The sequence below is a fragment of the Gopherus flavomarginatus genome, chromosome 1, assembly GCF_025201925.1.
Source record: "Gopherus flavomarginatus isolate rGopFla2 chromosome 1, rGopFla2.mat.asm, whole genome shotgun sequence".
NCBI classification, from domain to species: domain Eukaryota; kingdom Metazoa; phylum Chordata; order Testudines; family Testudinidae; genus Gopherus; species Gopherus flavomarginatus.
The window spans coordinates 166,726,367-166,750,406 of NC_066617.1; the positions used below are offsets into that span (position 1 = coordinate 166,726,367).

The window sequence follows — 24,040 nt, forward strand, 5'->3', positions numbered from 1 at the left end:
CTCTCGCGTTCCCCGAACCCGAGCAAGCAGGTCTCCTTCCCTGCGGTTTGCGGGGTGGTTCGCGGAACGCGAGAGCAAACCGCGGCGAAGCTGGTCTCCTTCCCCGGTTTGCTCTCGCGTTCCCCGAACCCGAGCAAGCAGGTCTCCTTCCCTGCGGTTTGCACGGTGGTTCGCGGAACGCGAGAGCAAACCGCGGCGAAGCTGGTCTCCTTTCCCGGTTTGCTCTCGCGTTCCCCGAACCCGAGCAAGCAGGTCTCCTTCCCTGCGGTTTGCACGGTGGTTCGCGGAACGCGAGAGCAAACCGCGGCGAAGCTGGTCTCCTTTCCCGGTTTGCTCTCGCCTTCCCCGAACCCGAGCAAGCAGGTCTCCTTCCCTGCGGTTTGCACGGTGGTTCGCGGAACGCGAGAGCAAACCGCGGCGAAGCTGGTCTCCTTTCCCGGTTTGCTCTCGCCTTCCCCGAAACCCCTTGAAGCCGCCCAACAGCGCTGCAGTGTGGCCACATCTAACACCACTTGCAGCGCTGGTTGCTGTAAGTGTGGCCACTCTGCAGCGCTGGCCCTATACAGCTGTACAAATACAGCTGTAACAACCAGCGCTGCAAAATTTTAGATGTAGACATGGCCTTAGACACTCAATTCCCTCCACCCAAAGTTGAAAAAATCCGGTTTCCTGATTGGTCCTCTGGTCAGGTGCTTCAGGTGAAAGAGACATTAACCCTTAGCTATCTGTTTATGACACCTGGTGAGAGGAGGCTGCCACCCCATGAGTGGCTCCACCAGGCCCCAACCCCGGGCCCTAACAGTGGTAGAATGGTCCTCTACTGGGTCAGTGAGGATTCCATCCACAACATGCAGACCGTGCTTCAGACAGCTCTACAGGCAGAATGAAGTCAGCTGTCCCTGGGCCACTTCCTCCGCTCCCCTCAGGATGTACCTGGAACCACAGGGCATCCTCCATCTCCTCCGGGTAGGTGGCAAGCAGCAGCTCTGGTGGGTCCAAAGTAGAAATAGGTTCCCTAGCAGGCAGGGTGTTACTGGGTTCAGCAGCAGAGTCAGCAGGCTGGAGCAAGCAGGACATGTCTGTCTCCCTCGGCATCCTGGCTGCAACGGAGCCAGAGGCTCTGCCTTTTATACTTCCTGTTCCTGGAACCCACTTCCGGTGGGAGGGGCAAGACAGGTCTGACTCCACCCCTGCAGGCACAAAGGGTGGTTCCTCCCCCTCTGTGTTGGAGGAGGACCACCTCACTAGACTGATGATGCTGCAACCCACAGTGCCTCAGTCTTCCCCCAAGACTTCATTTAGATGCTGGACAAGTAAGACCCCAAAACCGAGCCCTCTAGAATTCCACAAGTAAGAGGCCTTGAAGAGGAGCAATTGCCCTCTGAAAGCAATAAGCATATCCCCACTGTTAAAGCAACTCTATCCACACATGCCGGGACCTGCAATTGCGTTGAGAGCACCTCACAATCAAACACGTCAAGGGCTGGTGACAGGTCTAATGGTATTAACTAAGATGCTTGTCCTGTGTCCATTGCCATGAGGAAATCAGTTACTATTGGTGTGAAGCCTGATTGACAAGGATCTAAAACATTTGAGATGGTAAGATATTGCTGAAGTTGGCCTACAACAAGCTTCTCAGCGAACTTCCCAAGAAATAACTTATCAGAATTCACAGAAAAGACAGTTTATCAGAGAATCTGGAATATTTTTCATTTTATTCTTGAAGACTACCCAGCAGTGTAACCAGAGATACCAAGCCAGCAAGTAGAAATATCAAATCTCCTGTGTAAGTGTCCCTGAAATATTCTTAGGCCAAGAAGGTCTATGAGGAAAAATTTCTGCATCTGTAATTGGAAAACACGACAGAAAGGGAGAACCAGGTTGAACCTGCTTATATACACATGCAAATGGAGGGTGACGGGGTAGAAATAAAACTCAGTCCACCTGTGATTTAAGATGATATACAGACACCTTTAGTACAACACATCCCAAAGAGTCCCCCATGCGCAAACAATCACTGAACATAGGAATGGAAATGTCAAAAAACTTTTTAATTTACACGAAAAATCAAATGATGCATTTACTGTGTTTCCTTTGAAAGTGAAGCAGTCATTTTTACAAATCATTCTTTACAACCCTATAAATACTCATTGTTTCAAGCTCAGGACACATAAGTAGAGTTGAGGGGGCCCAGCCATTGTAATGATGAACATGCAAATATCCATAATCGAAATAATTAAATTGGATAGAATATAGGAAAAAAAGATTAGTTAACGTCTATGCAGTTATTTGAGCTCCTGAAGAAACTTGCACCAGATGTTTTTAGATGTTACCTCAGCTTGCCTCCCAAACCACTATCATGTCTGTGCTCTTCCTTATTAAAACGCCAATGTTATTAACTGAAACCATGCATACGTTTCTCCTGGGAAAACCTTTAATATATCATTAATAGGCTTGCTGAGAACCATATCTTTATTAGAAACTAAAAAGCACAAAAAGTGTAACATGTCAAAACTCAGTAACAATTACTATATTTAATAATATATAATATGCAAATGAAAAAGCAAATAAATATTTCCCCCATGCTGGAAAATACATGTAACATATGCAGGGTCATTTTTGCACACAGGCAGAACTTTCCTGTTAATTGTTAATAAGAAAAGCTACATTTTAGATTCTTCCCCCACTACGAATTACATTTGCAAGTCTGGGCAAATGTACCACAGTCATTACCACAACACCAAAGAACCACGAGAGGGGATGTATTAAAAGTGAATTACAACAAACACAACATAAAAATTACAGCTTTGCCAGCCATTTCATATCAGATTTAAAGGAACAATGTCAAGTGCTATACTAGCCTGAGATTGGGAAGACCCAGGTTCAATTCCCTGTTTTGCCACAGACTTACTGTGAGACTTCAAGCAATTCACTTTGCGCCTATCTATTTCATCTGTAAAACTGGGGTAATACCACTTCCTCATCCGATGGTGCTGTAAGGATAAATATATTAAAAAGTAGGAGATGTTCAGATACTACCATAGTTGGGACCATAGGAGAACCTAAGATACACAGGTGAAAATGAGTAACTGCTATGTTCACGGGATACACAGAAACTGTTGTAGTATCAGCTAACTAATCACAGACATAAATGCCACCCCAGTGGCATTTGTAGGCCCATGAGTCTGCCATAGGTAATGGAACTGCGGGTGCTGCTGCACCCCCTGGCTTGAAGTGATTTCTGTTATATACAGAGTTTACAGTTTGGTTCAATGGCTCTCAGCACTCCCACTATACAAATTGTTCCACCACTAGGAATCTGCCTTTCTCAGCATAAATTCCTCTCTTGTGAATGGTGTGGAGATTGTCTGGTTATCATGCTAGTCATGTTCTTCTTTTCAGCATGATTAAAAGGATAGCAAAAAAAGATACACACATGGAGGAGTGAGAGCGGGTAGAAAGGAACTGAAACAAACTCAGTGACGCAGGTTAAAGAAACTGTGGATACAGAAGGAGCCTAGATTAGAAACATAATGAAAAGAACTTTCCATGGTGAACAAGCCTATTTCTAGTCCCTTTGGCTTGTTGCCTTAATTTAGTGGGGAAATTTCTACCAAAGCAGTGATCTTTTAAGATAGGTCAACCTGGAACCACAGTAGCATAGTCTGAAGCTGAAGGAAAGTAACCAATCACTGGTAAAGAAAAAAAGCATGAACCAGAGCATTGAGGCATTACAGTAGTTTAACAACAATTAGAGATATACAGCCCAGCTGATCACTATATTTTACCTTAATACAATACATTTAAGGCAGTCTACACTACAAATTTACATCAGCGCAGTACATGTATAGCTGTGCTGCTTGAGCATGTCTGGTGAAGACGCTCTAAGCTGGTGGGAGAGAGCTTTCCCGTCAGCTTGATAACTTCACCTCTGTAAGAGGTGGTAGCTATGTCAGCGGGAGACGCTCTCCTGCAGGCATAGCACTGTCTACAGGGAGGGGCGATGTTAAGGTCTGTATAAGTATATTGCTCAGGGTGTTATACTGAAGTAAGTATTTAGTGTCGACCAAGCCTTAGATAATTGGCTGCTACACTGAATTAGAGGCCTAAACCTGAGAGGTGCTAAATGGCCTGTAGGCCCCTGATCAGCAGGGTACTTAAACACATCAAACAGAAGTTAGTGAGACTATTCATTTGCTTAAGGTCAGGCACCTGCATATGTACCTTCCTGAATCACAGCCTTAATGAAGAGTGGCGGATGATTACCTTCAGTATGTTATTTGACTAATCAGGACTCTGTAAATTTCTTTCTTTCTGCATACTATGTATGACCCACATAAAAGGCAGTAACAAACATAATATAATTAACAGCATGGTATTCTAGTTTTTGTAGTTGTTAATAAAGTGAATGCTGAAGGAAGAGGGCAAAATCCACCTCCAAGGTAAACGGACAGAATGTCGGTGAATCTAATCTGACATGGTTCCTAATGCGCTATATGGAAATAACTCATACAAGAGGTATTACCCCTTCAACAAGCTACTAATTTCAAAAAGAAGCATCACATATTTCATTTAATCCATTCATAATTATTTTGTATTTTCAAGTCCCTTTTTTCTGCTGTTTCCCAGATAAATCTTTTGCTCTTCAGTTTCAACATCAGCTAACATTTGGAACAGAGAATCATAACACAACAAACCAGCTTTACCACCAATCGTCCCACGCATACAGTATCGAAAACATGTCAGGATTTGTTGCACCAACAGACAAAGACACTGTATAAAATTCCTGGAAATAAATCCTTAAAACATTGGGCAAAACAAATTACTTGAAATGCAGTTCAGATTTCTTAACGGACTTAAAAAAAAAAACACTTCACAACCATTTATGACCCTACACTATTGGCAAATATCTGAGCCCTACCTACTTGAAAATTTTTGATGAAATCTTTTTTTTTTTTTTTCATTTTTAAGCAAACAAAAAACAAGCTTAGCAAAGTCTCTTCTGTTTTGATTGAGCAAGGAAACATTATCAGGACTGTTTTGTAGCAATATCATATTGAGAATGTGAATGTAAAACATTCCCTTATTTCAGAAGGGAAAGAGATAGCATAATAGGTTTTATACATTAAATTGACTAACGATGAATAAGGAGGAAAGCACTAACAATTTAAATCAACATCTTCTTCTGCAACCCATCTAAATCCCTAAAACAAAACCAAGAGTAAACATTTACAAAAGTTGTTAATCAATATTGTCACGAAAAAGACAGAGAAGGGAAAGTTGCCTCTCTTTTCATCTTGGGCTCAACTGTGTCCAGCAGCTAGTGCTCTCAACTCCCACTGAAGTCATGTGGGTACTCAGCATACTACACGACTGAGCCACAGATAATTTTACTATTATGATTATTCCAGATTTAAGTTTTAGATTATTTAAAAATTAAATTTAAAATGCACAGATCTGTCTGAGCAATGCTAAATTTGACATTTGCTGTTTGAAAACTGTTCTTCACTCCCCAAATAAGAAATAACTTTTGAACTCCTGCTACAGGTAAATTATTTTTCTAAAGCAGGCCTGCACAACATGCGGCCCGGGGGCCGCATGCAGCCCGCTTGGGCTCACTGTGCGGCCCACGGGGGTGAGTAGGCAAGCAGCGGGTGAGGGAGAGGGCTGAGGAGGCGAGCAGGAGGGCAGTGGCTGGGGGTGAGTAGGCGAGCGGGGGCGGGCTGAGGAGGTGAGTGGGCAGACAGTGGCAGGGAGGTCGGTGAGCCGGCGGCTGAGGACGTGAGCGGGCAGGCAGTGGCAGGGGGGCCGGTGAGCCGGCGGCTGAGGAGGTGAGCGGGCAGGCAGTGGCAGGGGGTAGGTGAGATGGCGGCGGGGGAGGAGGCGGCTGAGGAGGTGAGCTGGAGGTGGAGCTGAGGAGGCGAGCGGGTAGGCAGTGGCGGGGGGGGCAGGTGAGCCAGTGGCAGTGGAGGGGGGCTGAGGAGGCGAGCGAGGAGTCAGTGGCTGACCTGTTCTATTGATCTGGTCTGGCTCCCAGCCCCTCTCCAAGGGTTGCAGCTGTCTGGAGGTGCCTGCCTTCCATGCCTTCCTCAGTCACACCTCATTCATTCAACAGGGCAATTGATTACAAAGTGGGGAGAAGATGTTATTCTACTTCTAGCAAAAAGACAGTTTTCTTTTAATTATACTACCTTAGGGGCCCGCTATAACATATTACCAAGGTTCAATACCGCTGTTTCAGTGGGGCAGCGCTGGGGAAGGAGGGTTTGTTTCCACAGGGCAGGTGGCACTGGGGGGAGGTGTTTCAGGGGGGCTGGGCGGCACTGGGGGAGGTGTTTCCATGGGTCGGGTAGCGCTGGGGGAGTTGTGTTTCAGGAGGGTTGGGTGGCACTGAGGGGTGGCGTTCTGGCAGCGCTGCAGGGGGGGGTGGTTCGGCAGGGCCGGGGAGGGGGGGGCCGGTTTGGCCCTCAGCTATTTTCTTTGAAGTAATATGGCCCATGTTGCTTTAGAAGTTCAGCAGGCCTGTTCTACAGCATTCTCAAGATACAAAAAAGGACAATTAAAAAACCCCCAATAAATTAGCGGCAAAAAGAAATTTAAAAATAGTGTGATTATGTGATAGGACTATCTGAAAATCATTTACAATTTAAAAATATAAAGAAATAGGTAGCATCCATCCAAAATCATTACTGCAAAAACAAATGAGGGGAATATTTTTGATTTCCTATTTGATGAGCACAATTTTTCTTCTATCCACATATGATATAAGAAAAATACCACAATTAATGAACAATCAGACATAAAAAAGAAGAAAAACAAGAATACTAGCAGTTAATTATAGCTCGTTTACTACAAGACTTAAGAACGTAACATTCCCGCATATTGGTCTTCACTATAAACTTACTACTGCATCCTGCTTGTTTTACTCACATAACTAAGTCTTATTTATTTGAACAGCACCCTACTGCTGTAAACAAGATTTGACTCCTTTGTACATTAGTGGAAATTTTCGCATTTGTACACACAAAACTGAGACCCTAAAACCTACATTTCCTTATCAACCTCTTCCCCTCAACATTATATACTGTGGAATATTAGAACTTACCTGTCCTTAACCCAGAGCTCATTGGCTGCACTTAAATAGAAGACATTTTCTATCAACAATTTTAAAAAAATGTTTCTGCTTAAGTTTTGACTGACAAGGAAATCTGCTCATAAGACTATGACACAGTGCACCAGCATATTACCTTTAAGGATTCAGTCCCATTTAGATGACATTATTAGGTTTATTAACAAAGTTCTAATTGATTACTCCCAACTGACCTCTCTCAGTTTACTGATTGTTCCAAATATGTTTGCTACAGCATGGCAGTTTACTATCAGCTCCGAAGAAACATTTCTAGTTATTTACTATATGTAGCATACTAACTATATAATGCGGAGAAAGCACAGTCTAGAGGTTCAGCAGATGACTGACAGACAAGAATTGTGCATTCTAGTGGCGCTGCTGCTCACTTGCTCAGTAAGACTGGAAAAGTCACTTAGTGTCACTGTGCTGTCATTTCTGTGTCAGAAAAAATGGGAATATATACTTAATGACCACAGAAGCAATAGCAGTCTTAATTAATGATTGAAAAGCAGTTTGGGACCATCAGACTGTAGGTGTTACTGAAGTGGAAAGCATTACCGTGTATGCAGTATGGTCTGAGCATAAGATGACAACTTCACAAGCATTACCATGAACATACATTCCCAACAGGAATAAATGCATCAGAACACTTATTTCCTATCTACGGTACTCTGATTTTCATGACTTGTGTAGGATGGTTAGAGAATGGGCAAAGAAAAAAGAAAATACAGTAAGTTAGATGTTCATACCTAGGTGTGGTTTACATTTAGTTCCTTTCAGGCTGAAAGCTGACCAAGGGCTTCATACTGCAACAGTGAAAAACAGCCAACTCTTCAGTATAGGGTGGCATCCTCTGCACAATAGTGTGGGGAAGGGACATTCTTTTCCAGGATACTGAGAAAATCCCATGGCACTGCTTATAAGAGTTTGTTAGAGCTAGAGTGCGCATGTATGCCCAAAATCTTGCAGAAGGGGAGTGGAGGCATTGTGTGTGAATCAGGGATAATGCCTCAAGGACTATCAGACGTCAGCAGGAAAAAGTGATCCTCCCTTGGAAAGAACACAGCAGGTGCGCATCCCCTTGCTAGCCCAGGTCAGCTGGCTACTGAGGAGGGGGAGAGAGCAAGCCTATTGTCACACTTACCTTGCTGCTTCCTCTACAGAGGCCAGCACCACACTTTGCAGCAACCCCGAGAAGACCTTGTGTTCAGGAGCTGAGTGTATAAGAACAGTTCTGCTCTGGTAACGACAATGGAAGCTGTAATGCAGATGTATTTAGGGTTTGACAAGTCAATGATTAAAACACCCAATTTTGCTCTACACTACAGTTTCCAGTGTTGCTACCACTAGAGGAGATGCACCCATGATAAATTTTGACTATGAAGCTTGCTGAGGCAGGGTGCAAAAGATCTGAGTATATGACTGGTCCTTTGCAGGGTAAGAAAGAGGTGAATGGATAGGGAAGGTGTTCGGTATCCTCTCTCTCCACCCTCTGTCCAGGTTTAGTCACAAACTAGTCCTTAACATCCACACAGAGCAGTCAGGAACTTGGTTTAAAAGGCTTCCGTCAACAGAAAAGATCAAAGATACTTGTATTTTTAAAGGGACGCCATCTACTTCAAATCTAGTTCACTTAAAGTAGGAAATTAAATGAGTTTTCAGGTATCTCCATGCCAATTTCTATGGTTTCACAATATTCCTAATTTTTGTTGATCTTTTTCTTCTCCTCTATCACTGTGTGAAAGACCCATATAAAAAAAGGGAGAAATTTACTCATCCTTCCTGACTACACAAGGGAAACAGTGAAATAGGACCTTCCCCCCACCAACAACTGCCAAGCACACATCATGGACTAAAAAAAACAAAAAGACATGTTTCTCTAATTAGTAGTAGTATTACTGCAGTACCTAGGAGCCCCATTGTGCTAGGTGCTGTATGAACACACAAAGTCCCTGCTTCAATATCTTTTGGTTACAATAAACTTAGCTGTTTCTTGTAACAATACAACGCAAATATTTTTCTGACAGACGTATGATTTCTGAGTTGACTGTGACCCTTTAATCAGCATTACCTCAACTTGTAACTCTTAATATATGGATAATGGAAATAAACATTTCTCCCTCTGTGCGTCAATTCATGATTAAGCTAAACAAAATTAAAAACGACAGAGTGCATAACACCAATCGGTTTCTCTGAGTGTTCATCCGTACTGCACGTCTGGCTGTGGTTTCAAAAAAATCTGGATTAAATAACATGATTCATATGTGAAAAGGCTGACAAACAGAATTTTAGTACCGTTCAGTCGTAAAACAGCCAGCATTTGCTCTGCATGTACATCATATGCCCATAATAAGATTTCTCCTTTGAGAGCAAAATATTAGGTGTTTAATCTGTGCGCCCCAAAATTAAAATCAGGAGGACGTGTTTTACTGATTTCTCCTCCACCCACCCCTACCCACGCACACTTTTCCATCAACATTTAAAACTTAAAGCAGAGACACTAAAACCTATTTACTAAAAATAAAAGCATCCTTTTAAAATCTCATAAAAATAAATTTGTTCAATTAAATTATCCATTTTTGTCATTTTCAATAAACCTATTTTAGAATGCTCTCTTTCTTAGAGGATAATGTTCACAGCAGACAAGGACCATTAATGGCTTGATTTTGTGGGTGATTAACTGAAGTGAATCCGAAGCCTTTGATCAGTGCATAGGCTGTTTACTGTGAGCATACCATTCTGTGAACGTAAATTTAGGCCTAAACCAGGGCAAGGCAACAGAAGCTCCTACACAACACTGCATGTAAACATTCAACCTCTCTCACACATCATAAGGGCTGGGAATTCTCCACTCCTGCCTCCTTGAACATTCTGTCAAATCTCTGAGGATGGGGCACAGGGTAACAACTGCCTGAAGGAGAGTTTAAGCGTGGTAACTATTTAAGGGTGTGGGACAAAAATGACTAATTGTTCTGTGGAGCGGAAAAGAAGTGATGTAATTATGCTCATGTAGGGTTTGTAAGGATATCATTGTGCTGAATTTCCTGAGTGGCAGTTGACTGAAATCCTTATCTTTTTGTGTAATAAATATGTGATATAATTGCATACCGCAGCATGTTATACAATTACAATAAAGGGATAATGACTAAAAAAAGTCAAGCAGAGCAGTCGAGTGCACTTAAAGTCGCACTATTCATGTGAGGACACAGAGATTACTGTCAATATGTGTCACATTGATACACAACTTTTCTGGTACTTGAAATAGGAAAAAATGCAACAAGAAATTGCATTTTGGGAGATTGGCAATAAATGACCTATAGCAGTTCTCACATGGGTTATGAAGTTACTGAACCTCAGAAGGGCATTATATCCTTTATTTCCATGACTGCTTAACTGTAGTTCTTTTATATTTAACAGATGTGGATTATGCAAAGATACCTAGAAATGTCTGCTCTGCTTAGAAACTATTCTAAATTACACTGTTCTAACTGGGCAAAGTCAACATGAAGTTTGAGTACTTTATGAATTTCTAGTGGCATGGTGTCTGGAGCCAGGGCCACAGGAGTTTATCCTGAAATATGCTCCCTTTGTCGCTCTGAGCAAGTCACAACATCTGTCTGTCCATTTCTGCACCTGTAAAACCTCTCTCTTACAGGAGGTATTGTTTGGTTAAATGAATGCATGTGAAGCATTTAATATTGCCATCTAAACTCAGATATTATGACTGGCCCAAATCCTGCAGTCCTTCCTCAGGCAAAACGCTAGTTGAAGACAGAGGATCCCTAGGTGAAGTACAGAACCTCAACTTTAAGCTGCAGACCTAGCAGAGTTTGAGGGGATACCAGCAGAGGCAAAGTATGTCTTCTTCTCCTCCACTAGACAATGACGAGAGTTATGAACATCAAGAGGCCCACTGATGTTATGTTGCTGTTCGACCCACTCCTTCCCTTGCCCTTCACTGATTGCCGCTTTAGGGTATGTCTACACTGCAGCTGGAGCCTGGGCTCTAGGACCCCATGCTGTGGGAGGGTGCCAGAGTTTGGGCTGCAGCCTGAGCCCAAATGTCTACATCGCAATTAAACAGCCCCTAAGCCTGAGCCCAGTGAGCTTGAGTCAGCTGGCACAAGCCAGCTGCAGGTTTTTAATTGCAGTGTAGACATACCCATGGTGATTTCACATTCAGAGAGCTCCCTTAGCTAAAGTTTTTCTCTCAACTTCCTTGGAGCGGCCTCATGCACTACCGTCAGTGCTGTTTGTTTGCCTAAATGCTAACCAAATAGCTTCATTCGCACATTAGAAAAGAGTCTTTTTTTCCCCTCAAGTGCTACTAGACTGCCTTAAATTGTGAAATGTAATGAATGGGAAAGTACTGAAAACACTGTAATTTAAGTGCACACAGCTGACGATCTTTCAAAAATTTCCAAGCTATCTAACAGTGTGTTTAATTCCTACCAATGTAGGCTCTTACGCTGTCAGTCATCACCATGCCATCTCCACTGGTTTTATAGCAGGAAGCAGAATTTTACAGGTATGATACTGCTGTGTGGTCTTATTTCACATACGCAATGGTTTTAGAAGAACATGTCTGATCCAGCAACCAGATTCCAAAATTTTAAGGCCAGGAGGAACTATGACCGGCTAATATGATTTTCTGTATAAACACAGGGCACAGAACCTCACCCAGTAATTTCCGCTTCAAGCCCATAATGCCTGATGGGCTATAACATACCTTTTAGAAAGATATCCAGTCTTAATACTTTGACTGATGGAGAATCCACCATGTTCCTAGGTAACTTGTTCCAATATACAATAAACTGACCATCTTAGAGTAAGTGCTTTAGTCAATGTTTTCACAGCATTTGGTACAATGAGGTCCTGGTTTACAACTAGGGCTCCTAGATGCTATGGTAATACAAAATGAACAAATACACAACAACAACACAGCAGTCAAACGTCAGACAAAATGAATACATCTATATCAGTCATTTGATCTGTAATAAAGAACTACATTGATTTAGACTGAAAACTCCTCAAGGCACGGACCAGCCTTCTCTTCTATCTCTCTTGGGGTATGTCTACACTGCAGTGTAAGCCCAGGCTCAGACTCAAGCTCAAGCCTAACCTGCCTTTCGTCTATACACAAATCATGCTAACCCAGGGTACCAGGGATGACCATAAGTATCAGCAGATAGCTAAAAAGCTGACAGCTTTGCAAATTTACCTAAACAGTGACTAGTGCTGGCAGTGGATTAAGTAGCTCAAGAGCGAGTACCAGAAGACCAGGGACCAGAACTGCACCTCTGGCAACTCACCAATCTCATGCACATTTTATGATTTTGACAGGGGGCTCGGCACTGAGCTCAGCACGGAGCCAATCATGACAACCTGGCCAGCCGGAACGGTGCCCTGCTGTCTCCTGAATCCAACATGGGGACTGCTGGGAGCCAGTAACAGGCTCCAAGTGAGGAGCATGAAATGACTCTGTTTCTGAAACCAGGTCCAGAGCAGGCTGTGGTACAGGATCAACAGCAAACTCTGGGTCCAAGCCCAACGTCAGTATTATAAAAAATCCAAACAAACACACGAATGATAAAGTCACGGTAATTGAGCAGCACCACACGATCGATGTCCAGTCGCTGGATCCCACTATCCTATGATAAGGTTCCAGTCACACAATCTCTTAATTAGATAATGGTTCACATTTAACTACTTTTTTGTGTTCTTCACAACAGAGCATATGCATCTAATAATGGAATTATTTGAAATCTATCACTGATCTTTAACCCGACTGTCTCTAAACCAGAAGCTGTTTGGTAGAAAGCTGGTCATTCTTTGGGAATATTTCAGCCTCTGTGCAAATCTATTTTGGAATTGCAACAAAAGAAATAGAAACTCTTCAGCATGATGTTACAATTCTCCAATTTCTGTCAATATTATGGTAGAACGACATAAAGGAATTACAGCTGCCATATTGCTGACTGTACATTGGATATCTGAAGGCACTCAAAGGATTAAATAATAATCCTATTCTAAATGGTTCAGTTTGTTGTTTGCCTGGCAACTTCTGGAAGTCAAAACAAACATGGCATATATGTTTTCCTAAACTGAACTCAGAGACGAACACACTTTCTTTCCACTGTCTGTACATACCATTTGTTAGTAAACTGGTGCATATTTTCCATCTATTTATGTTCACTGGCACCATCTATACTACATGCTCCTTTCTTCTCCTACACAGCATCTCCTCTAAACCTTATTAACTAAACTGAAACAAAGTAGTGGAAGGGCTAACAAGTGGTCATACATTTAAAAACAATATGTTGGTCTATAACCAACTGTAAACAGTGACATTGATTGTAAAAGACCTTTTAAAAACTGCACCCAAGAAGTCCTATGGCTGTTTATGAACTTTTTTGATATACAGTTTATATATAATTTATATGACATAAATAGAGTAAGCTGTTGTATAATTAAGGATCCTCATCACATTACAGTTTTGCATTCACTTAAGCAAGGTCCTGTCCTGAAGTGATTTTTCAGGGTCAGATTACCACCTCCCACAAGTAAAACCCTTGGGAAGAAATTTCTGTGAGGTTCCTCTCTTGGAAATCCCCCTCACATCTCACTGGAGAAGTAGAGTTTGCCTCCCCCACTCTGAAGAAAGACTGCAGGACCTGCCCCGTAACATGGCATATCCAGGGGCATATGGAGCCACATTTCCATCATCAGCTCTGGATCTTATTCCTGTCTTCTTGGCATTGCATCTCCATTACACTCATGCTACCAAGTTCTCTCCTTGGCCACAGCTGCCCCTAGCATCTCCAAAGAAAAGATTAGCAAGTCCTAGGCTGCAATGTCTTTGCTGACTAAGTTTCATGGGGATGGAAGGGAAACATTGTGTGTACCCTTTGGCCCCATCTTCACTCATCTATTCAGCTCCAACCCCACACCTCCAGAGAGACCCCTGCAAGACCCAGAGAGGGGAAAGAACAATACCATAGACATGACTGATTCCCCCTTTCCATAAAAAAGTGGGAAGATCCAAGTGTGGAAGGCCCTCTCCTCTCTTCCTGGATATTGATGTGGGTGGGGTAATCTGATCCTAGTTCTGACTCAGTGGTTACAAAGGCTAAGCTACCATGGAGGCCAATGGGAAATAAGAAGGCACCAAATAACATCTGAGTAAGGGGGCTTCAGGATTAGCCCCCACTGCATAAAAGTTTCTACGTATACTCAGCAGTATTACATGAGATGACAAGGCATCCAAATCTTGAATATTTTTATTTTCATGGATAGCACAAAAGTATCCTAAGACTCTTAAAGATAGAAACAGAGAGTGTAAGTTTTAAGCAGCAGCACCAGGAATTTCTGGTTTACCATAAGTTTAACGTTCAGAATGAAAATTCATAACTTGGTTCCCAGTATTGCAAAATACTAACTGCCTCATCTCCGACGTAAGAGCTGAGAGTGCTTAGCAACTGTCATAAGGTTATCAACACCTTGGACAATCCTGAGTACACATTTAAATTCCCATGGCAAATCTGTGCATTACTTCATGCTTTGTAGAGCCTGGATTTCCTTCCTATACTTACAAATACAATCAGCATCTAGATACTTGGCAAAATTTGAGTCACTACCTATTGTTCCTATGCCTCAATCACTCAGACAGCTAACATGCACCTTCCTGCTCCTGTCTCCTTAATTACCAACAATATTTATTGTAAAGAAGTGCACCAAAGTCCACTGCAATAGTTCTTTCATGCTGATTAAACTGCTACAAAACATTTTGGTCAGAGAAAAAATGTCTTAAGTTTATGAAGCTAAAACCCAAGCTGCACAAAAACTGAAGCATTCCAAAGTTTAAAAATAATGATTTTAAACGGCAAGAGCCGAGCTGTAATTTTGTGCAGTTCAGCATGACATCATCGTTTATATAGGGCCAGCTCAATAAATCAAACTTCACCTAATTAGAGATCCTACTGCATATCTACATTATTCAGACAAATAATAAGAACAGGACAACCCATAACACAAGCCAGATATGTTTACTAAAATATGTTCTTTTCAATCTTTTTTAGCTTCACTGCTGCTTACAGAGCTTTCACATTTACTAAATTATAGACCTGAAGCTTTTATTTTAGTCTGACTTCACTTTCAAGGAATTCTTCAATTAACTTTACGCTGCTTTAAGCTCTTCGTCCAATGAGAAAACAATCTGTGGTTTCTAACTCCTTCCAACGCCAATGGCTGCCATCCATGTTCAACTTTCAGATGTAATGTCTTTTCAGAGCCAGGCTCTGTTTGCTTAAAACCAACTAGTTGTCACAGCATTTTGACAAGCAATATTTTAAAAAAATTTAAAAATTTAAAAAAGGAACAATACTTTGTGATGGGTAAATTAGTAGGAATAATTAGGTTTACTGTCACTTTTTGAACAGATTATAGCAAAAACTTGGTCAAACCAGAGCAATCAACTCAAAGTGAAAAGCCCTTATAAGTTAGGTTGTTACCAAATCTTCTCTGCATTTACTGATCATCTGTGACTCACTCTCTTTTATTTTTTAATTGTGGGTTTTGTTTGAAAGCAGAAGTTTATGAAATGTCAAAACATTTTAAGTCCAACAGAAGGATGCTATCCAGCTAAGGGCACCATCAGTGGAAATGCAACAAGCTTTTTGAATGGCTAGATATCCTGCTGCTCGTGCAACAATCATTGACTAAGTACAAGATGTCAAATCAAAAGCCAATAATAATTTCATAAAAAGCATGAGTTTAGAGATAGGTTTCTTTGCTAAGCAATAAAGGCTTTCCCCTTAAACGTTGAGTTTTGTTCATTATTTTTACTAACTGTTTTTTAAAATACACACACACACATACATATATATATATATACACACACACATATTTTACTCATCAATTGCACCAACAACTGCAGTGTTTGAAATATTAAGCCATTAATCCAAGAGCTAGCTTTCTATAAAAAGCATAATACAGCAACCAAGAAGAAATGGGAATACACAGAAAAGGAGGCACATATCTATATTAGTTCAGTACCAGTTCAATTCTGACATCTTTTGTGACAAATGTTAACCAATGATCATGGAAGAGTTTTAATTTACTGTAATATTGTAATTTATTAGGCGTCAAAATTAACCAAACCACACTCCAAGACTAACTAATGTAGTGCATAAATATGTTTATAATGATATGGCAAATGGACTTCCTGCAAGCACATGCAGAGTAAGCTGGTGGATAAAATAATCCTTCCAAACTGTTGCTGGACATATTTTAGTTCAAGATAACATTACAGCCACATGCACTAGTCATGACAAACAGAACTGGAGGAGTATTGGCAAGGTACAGTGTTAAGGCCAATAGTGAATCTCATAGACTCATAGACTCTAGGACTGGAAGGGACCTCGAGAGGTCATCGAGTCCAGTCCCCTGCCCTCACGGCAGGACCAAATACTCTATGGCCATCCCTAATAGACATTTATCTAACCTACTTTTAAATATCTCCAGAGATGGAGATTCCACAACTTCCCTAGGCAATCTATTCCAGTGTTTACCTACCCTGACAGTTAGGAACTTTTTCCTAATGCCCAACCTAAATCTCCCTTGCTGCAGTTTAAGCCCATTGCTTCTTGTTCTATCATTGGAGGCTAAGGTGAACAAGTTTTCTCCCTCCTCCTGATGACATCCTTTTAGATACCTGAAAACTGCTATCATGTCCCCTCTCAGTCTTCTCCTTTTCCAAACTAAACAAACCCAATTGTTTCAGCCTTCCTTCATAGGTCATGTTCTCAAGACCTTTAATCATTCTTGTTGCTCTTCTCTGGACCCTCTCCAATTTCTCCACATCTTTCTTGAAATGCGGTGCTCAGAACTGGACACAATACTCCAGTTGAGGCCTAACCAGTGCAGAGTAAAGCGGAAGAATGACTTCTCGTGTCTTGTTTACAACACACCTGTTAATGCATCCCAGAATCACGTTTGCTTTTTTTGCAACAGTATCACACTGTTGACTCATATTAAGCTTGTGGTCCACTATGACCCCTAGATCTCTTTCTGCCATATTCCTTCCTAGACAGTCTCTTCCCATTCTGTATGTGTGAAACTGATTGTTCCTTCCTAAGTGGAGCACTTTGCATTTATCTTTATTGAACTTCATCCTGTTTACCTCAGACCATTTCTCCAATTTGTCCAGATCATTTTGAATTTTGACCCTGTTCTCCAAAGCAGTTGCAATCCCTCCCAGTTTGGTATCGTCTGCAAACTTAATAAGCGTACTTTCTATGCCAACATCTAAATCGTTGATGAAGATATTGAACAGAGCCGGTCCCAAAACAGACCACTGCGGAACCCCACTTGTTATACCTTTCCAGCAGGATTGGGAGCCATTAATAACTACTCTCTGAGTACGGTTATCCAGCCAGTTATGCACCCACCTTATAGTAGCCCCATCTAAATTGTACTTTCCTAGTTTATCTATAAGAATATCATGCGAGACCGTATCAAATGCCTTACTAAAGTCTATGTATATCACATCCACCGCTTCTCCCTTATCCACAAGGCTCGTTATCCTATCAAAGAATGCTATCAGATTAGTTTGACACGATTTGTTCTTTACAAATCCATGCTGGCTATTCCCTATCACCTTACCACCTTCCAAGTGTTTGCAGATGATTTCTTTAATTACTTGCTCCATTATCTTCCCTGGCACAGAAGTTAAACTAACTGGTCTGTAGTTTCCTGGGTTGTTTTTATTTCCCTTTTTATAGATGGGCACTATATTTGCCCTTTTCCAGTCTTCTGGAATCTCCCTCGTCTCCCATGTTTTCCCAAAGATAATAGCTAGAGGCTCAGACACCTCCTCTATTAACTCCTTGAGTATTCTAGGATGCATTTCATCAGGCCCTGGTGACTTGCAGGCATCTAACTTTTCTAAGTGATTTTTTACTTGCTCTTTTTTTATTTTGTCTTCTAAACCTACCCTCTTCCCGTAAGCATTCACTATATTAGACATTCCTTCAGACTTCTCAGTAAAGACCGAAACAAAGAAGTCATTAAGCATCTCTGCCATTTTCAAGTCTCCTGTTACTGTTTCCCCCTCCTCACTGAGCAGTGGGCCTACCCTGTCCTTGGTCTTCCTCTTGCTTCTAATGTATTGATAAAAAGTCTTCTTGTTTTCCTTTATTCCCATAGCTAGTTTGAGCTCATTTTGTGCCTTTGCCTTTCTAATCTTGCCTCTGCATTCCTGTGTTATTTGCCTATATTCGTCCTTTGTAATCTGACCTAGTTTCCATTTTTTATATGACGCCTTTTTATTTTGTAGGTCACGCAAGATCTCGTGGTTAAGCCAAGGTGGTCTTTTGCCACATTTTCTATCTTTCCTAACTATCGGAATAGCTTGCTTTTGGGCCCTTAATAGCGTCCCTTTGAAAAACTGCCAACTCTCCTCAGTTGTTTTTCCCCTCAGTCTTGATTCCCATGGGACCTTACCTATCAGCTCCCTGAGCTTACCAAAATCCGCCTTCCTGAAATCCATTGTCTCTATTTTGCTGTACTCCCTTCTACCCTTCCTTAGAATTGCAAACTCTATTATTTCATGATCACTTTGACCCAAGCTTCCTTCTACTTTCAAATTCTCAACGAGTTCCTCCCTATTTGTTAAAATCAAGTCTAGAACAGCTCCCCCTCTAGTAGCTTTTTCAACTTTCTGAAATAAAAAGTTGTCTGCAATGCAGTCCAGGAACTTACTGGATAGTCTGTGCCCTGCGGTGTTATTTTCCAAACATATATCTGGATAGTTGAAGTCCCCCATCACCACCAAATCTTGGGCTTTGGATGATTTTGTTAGTTGTTTGAAAAAAGCCTCATCCACCTCTTCCACCTGGTTAGGTGGCCTGTAGTAGACTCCTAGCACGACATCACCCGTGTTTTTTACCCCTTTTAGCCTAACCCAGAGACTCTCAACACTTCAATCTCCTATGTCCATCTCCACCTCAGTCCAAGTGTGTACATTTTTAATATATAAGGCAATACCTCCTCCCTTTTTCCCCTGTCTATCCTTCCTGAGCAAACTATACCCATCCACACCAACATTCCAGTTGTGTATTATCCCACCAAGTTTCAGTAATGCCAACAATGTCATAGTTGTATTTATTTATAGCATTTCCAGTTCTTCCTGCTTATTACCCATACTTCTTGCATTTGTATATAGGCATCTGGAGTCACCTGCACAGAATGTTCTAAAGGATCTGACTCTAGAAATAATCCAACTCATATTTTCTTACTAGTTCTCATCTAGAGTCAGGTGCACAGGTATTACAGTGCCTACAAACCAACAGCTAAATTAACAGGGCTACGCGCTACTTGAAAAGCACAACATTACTCAATTTTCCTCCTTTTTGTTCTCCTTCGCAAGCCTTGCTCCCACACATCCCTGGTGGGGCATAGCAGGAAGCACAAATTTATTGCACTTCAGCTCAGGTGTTTATGCAGGCTACGTACTAGAACAATTAATGGCAAGTGTTAGGCATAGTCCTACAATTTAAGCAGCAGTAAGTCTCAAGCCCCTTGACAGCATCCGAGGAGACATGGAGTTACGTATAGTCCTCAATAGCTAATGAGGTGGTTAGCTATATGCTTCACTCTTAGGCCTTATTCTTCCTACCAAGCACAAGTAGTTTGGTGGCTGCACACGAGCACTCTTTAATGCAGGATCGGGTTCTGCTCATCGTTTTTTATTTTGTGCGCCACACCTGCACTGTACACAATCACACCCTGAATCCCCATCAATTGGAATTTATATGATTAGTTTCAACAGGCAGCAAACACAGAACTGCAACTCATTCTATCAAGATCCGCTGAAGAAAAACGGATCTCCAAACCCAATATTCACACTTTCCTTATCCTTTTCCACTTAGCCTTATTCAAACAGCAAATAAACAACATTACAAGAGTTTTCAGAAAACAATGTGGGTCAGAGTTCCTGTTAAAAACCATACTGCAGGGATGCACTGTAGAACTCCTTATATGAGCGGGTGGCATAAGGGTGGGATGAAGAGACTTCCGTTACAACATTAATCTAATTCCACAATCCCACAAAACCCTTTTTGGAGAAATGGTGCAGGTCTTGGGATCCATGTACGGGAGAGGCTGGAACGGCTGTTCTCCATTACATTGCATTCCCCTTCCCCTTCAAGAGAAAAAAGAGAGCAAACTCAAGTTGACCCTGTGAGCATTAGCTTTGCAGGATTTCCTTTCTGCAGCTAGGAACACCTTTCTTTCTTACGGGCAAGTTTTAGGATGGTCAGGGATTCAAAGAGTCTGAGCGCCTCAGGGAAGCTGGGAGCCAGTTTGAAGGCAAAGGACTTGTGGATCTATAGGTTTTTGCTGGTTTATGAGAGTGGAATTCCAGGCTAGTTCCATGAGGGGAGCAAACACCACACACTTCTAGAGATGATTTCCATTGCATGTACGAACTCATTAAGTTTCTCTGCCCCTATGTGGGAATAACACAATCAAGGATATGTTTTGGCCTATAATTATTGAATCAAGATCTTCTCTCAAGTTCTTCCACCATTTTTTATATTGGGAAATATGCCTCTCTCATAGAACTGGAAGGGACCCCCAAGGGTCATCGAGTCCAGCCCCTGCCTTCACTAGCAGGACCAAGTACTGATTTTGCCCCAGATCCCTGGGTGGCCCCCTCAAGGATTGAACTCACAACTCTGGGTTTCACAGGCCAATGCTCAAACCACTGAGCTATCCCTCAAACACCTGCCTTCCTGATATAAACCATTTTTTAAACCATGACCAACATCTAATCTGGGAACTATTGCTCCTGTTAGTGTGATTTGTAATTAAAAGAATCAAGGACACAAACCTAAAGCCTCAGTTCTGTTACTGTGTGCCATAAGCTAGTTTGTAACGTAAATTTGCTTTGAAATGACTACCTGTCTGGACAGAAACATAATGAATAATCGTTGTTAAAGGATAGCATTTGGGATCACGACCACAAAAAATTCCTCTCATCACCAGTAAGTGACCAGTGATCTTCTAACAAAACCCCAGGATTTCCCAACATTACTTCTGTAAGCAATAGTAAAAATTAAAAGAGGTGACCTCCCTAGAGCAAACCCCATGCTTTTGAAGCTCGATGCTTATAAAAATGAAATATTTTCATTCTCTTGTGTAAACTTGTACAGATTGCTTGCTATTGATCTTCTGAGTCATGTTTCTGGCAGTAAATGGGTATCCTACTAGAAAATGTAAGTGCTAGAGAACAAGTGATGTAATGTATTAGTAATTTAAGTTTGTATTTAACTCTTACAACTCAGCAGGAGATACTGTCTGTACAAAATAAGGATATCCAAAAACACTGAAAACAAGGAACCAAAATATTTAAAAGTTACATTTAAAAGATCACATTTTAATGTGAAGGATTTGGATTATACTCATTAAATTTTTTTTTTAAGGTTATGAGCTACATAATACACTCCTACTAAGGCTTTTTTTTAAAGGGAAAATGGTTGCTTCAGTCTAGGGTATCACTGAGAGAGAAGGATTACAGCTTAATCAGGCCGCTGTATTCAGGCTGCTGGATTTCCAGTTGACCCTCAAATCCACACAGGACAATCTTCAGAAGTTTGAGAGCCAGGGCGCACGTGCTGGGGCTCGGGGTTGAAGCTCTGTGCCCTGGCAGCTATCTCTTGTGTGGCTGAAGCCCAGAGACACCCCTTCCCTACTGGGCTGAAACCAGAGGTGACACATGGGGGGCATGTGAGGTCACCTCCCCCCCACCCCCCACCCGATTTTTGCCAGGGTTTGCTGACCCCACTCGGTCACATGGTGCTACCTGGCTCCCTCCCTGTGTGGCAGCTGCTGGAGCTGGCAAGCTGGGAGCTGCGGCCCTAGGGAGAGGCAGCGGCTAACACCTGGGAGCTGCAGGGAGGGGCTGCTAAGGGTAAAAGGGAGGGTGTGCTTGGGGGAATGAATCAAGCTGTTGGGGGGGCCTGAACCTTTAAATTATGCCCCACCAGAGCATGCACCAGTGGTCTCTGGAAAAAGCCCCTAGCCCCATCATCCCACCACAGAGAAGAAGCCCTGAGTTTCTCCCTCAGTCTATTAGGTGGAGAGTAGAGGTGGGGAGGCTCCGCGAGCCACACTTTAACTGTAAAAGAGCCGCATGTGGCTCGCAAGCTGCAGTTTGGCCAGCCTTGGAATATAGGTTAGAGAAAATTACACACATGCCTACCATATATATCTGTATTCTGTACACAGCATATGTATACAAACTATATGTGCATCTGCGGCCAAATACTGCCTCTACACTTACACAACCCAGAACAGACGCTCACCAATATTACAGGGTTATGGGGGCCCTGTCATAGGAGGAACATTCCACCATCCCTACCACAAACTCATCCAGATAGTTTTGGTAGAAGCAGAAATAATCTGCAGAGGAGGGAAGTTGAGAATCAAGGATGTATGTATGTACAAAAACCAAATGGAAAGACTATGTTCCTTAGGTGAGGTGGGGCTTGAGGATTTTGGCACCAGCAAAGATCAGCATGAAAATCTCCTGCTCTTTGCTCCTCTTCCTGCTGTGCATGTGCTTCTGTGTGCAACGATGAACAATGTGCTCCCAGAATTTGTCTCATAGCCTCCACAGTGTTAACCTGAGAAAACCATCAAATCATCTAACAGATGGAGGGATAGCAAAGAAGCACACCTATATCTTCAGTGCATTAGAGGACTTAGCCACACAACTTGCACTGATTTTAATGGAGTGCTATGGCTAAATTCCAAGTACCCGTAAGTCTTTTCCAATAACCATTTGATTGTTGGATGAAGTTCTTTAGCCTGCACTATGCAGGAGGCCAAACTATATAATCATAATGGTCTCTCCTAGCCCTAAAATCTATGAAAATTCAGATGATATAGTTTAAAGACAAGGAGATCTCATTTTCCAGCATGTATTACATTACTTCTTTATTTTATTTTTAGTCCTCTATAAACATACAAAACCCAGAGGAATACACAGTATACGGAAGCGCAGAAAATATGCTCTCACTTGCCTCAGATGCAAACAGCTACATACTGTCCAAGTGACACATAGTTTTGACCAAGGAGATAGCAGTATCAGTGTTTCCATAATTCTTTATGAAGAATTACAGGATTTTAAATGTCTCTTTCCAGGATTACCTCATGCATGGGCCTCTCGCTAATTAAAACTATATACATATAGAAAAAGCAAACATCAGCGCTGCAATACTATGTATCAATGTACAGTATCCTTGGCAAAAAGAAATGGCCTGCTGTTCTCAACCAAAAGTCAATTTCCATAAGTTAATTGTGAATTGTAACCAGACAAGATCTCTTTTCTAAAAAGTTTCCAGCAACTGGCAAACTGTGTCCAATACACAGGAAATCATATTTATAGTTATACTCTCCACAATGTACCAATTCTCCTCTCACTAGGAGAACCAATGGCAACTTCTAAATGAATGGTCTTGTCCCTAGAATTCTATCATCACAACATACAATAGCTAATTCTAGAGTCAATACTTGAGGGGTGGGGAGGGGAAATATAGCAGAGAGGTCCCTTCCATTGCTAAACAATCTGTAAAATAAAGACCTATCAGACTTCTCTACTCAAAAGAGCAAGAGTTTGAAATCCTGCTTTTGCAACCCTTGTCTCATCATTAAAACCATGATTCAGTGAGGTACTTAAGCACATGCTTAACTTTAAACGGAAGAGTAATCCCATACTACCCATGTGATTAAAAATAGCATTTAATTAAGGTCTAAACAAGTTACAGCCTCATCTGTACCTGCTAATTACAAACTCCTTTAATATGCCTACATTTTTAACATAGAAAATGGGGATGAAAACCAACAAAG

General features: G+C 41.9%; 2 protein-coding genes across 4 annotated transcripts in view; one reads left to right on the top strand and one right to left on the bottom strand.

The window, feature by feature from the left end:
• The window catches only part of CMSS1 (cms1 ribosomal small subunit homolog), a 385,528-nt gene that overhangs the window by 149,443 nt on the left and 212,045 nt on the right, over window positions 1-24,040 (bottom strand). The gene's annotated exons all lie outside the window — the stretch shown is intronic.
• Window positions 1-24,040, top strand: part of FILIP1L (filamin A interacting protein 1 like) — a 320,082-nt gene that overhangs the window by 93,995 nt on the left and 202,047 nt on the right. The window lies entirely within an intron of this gene.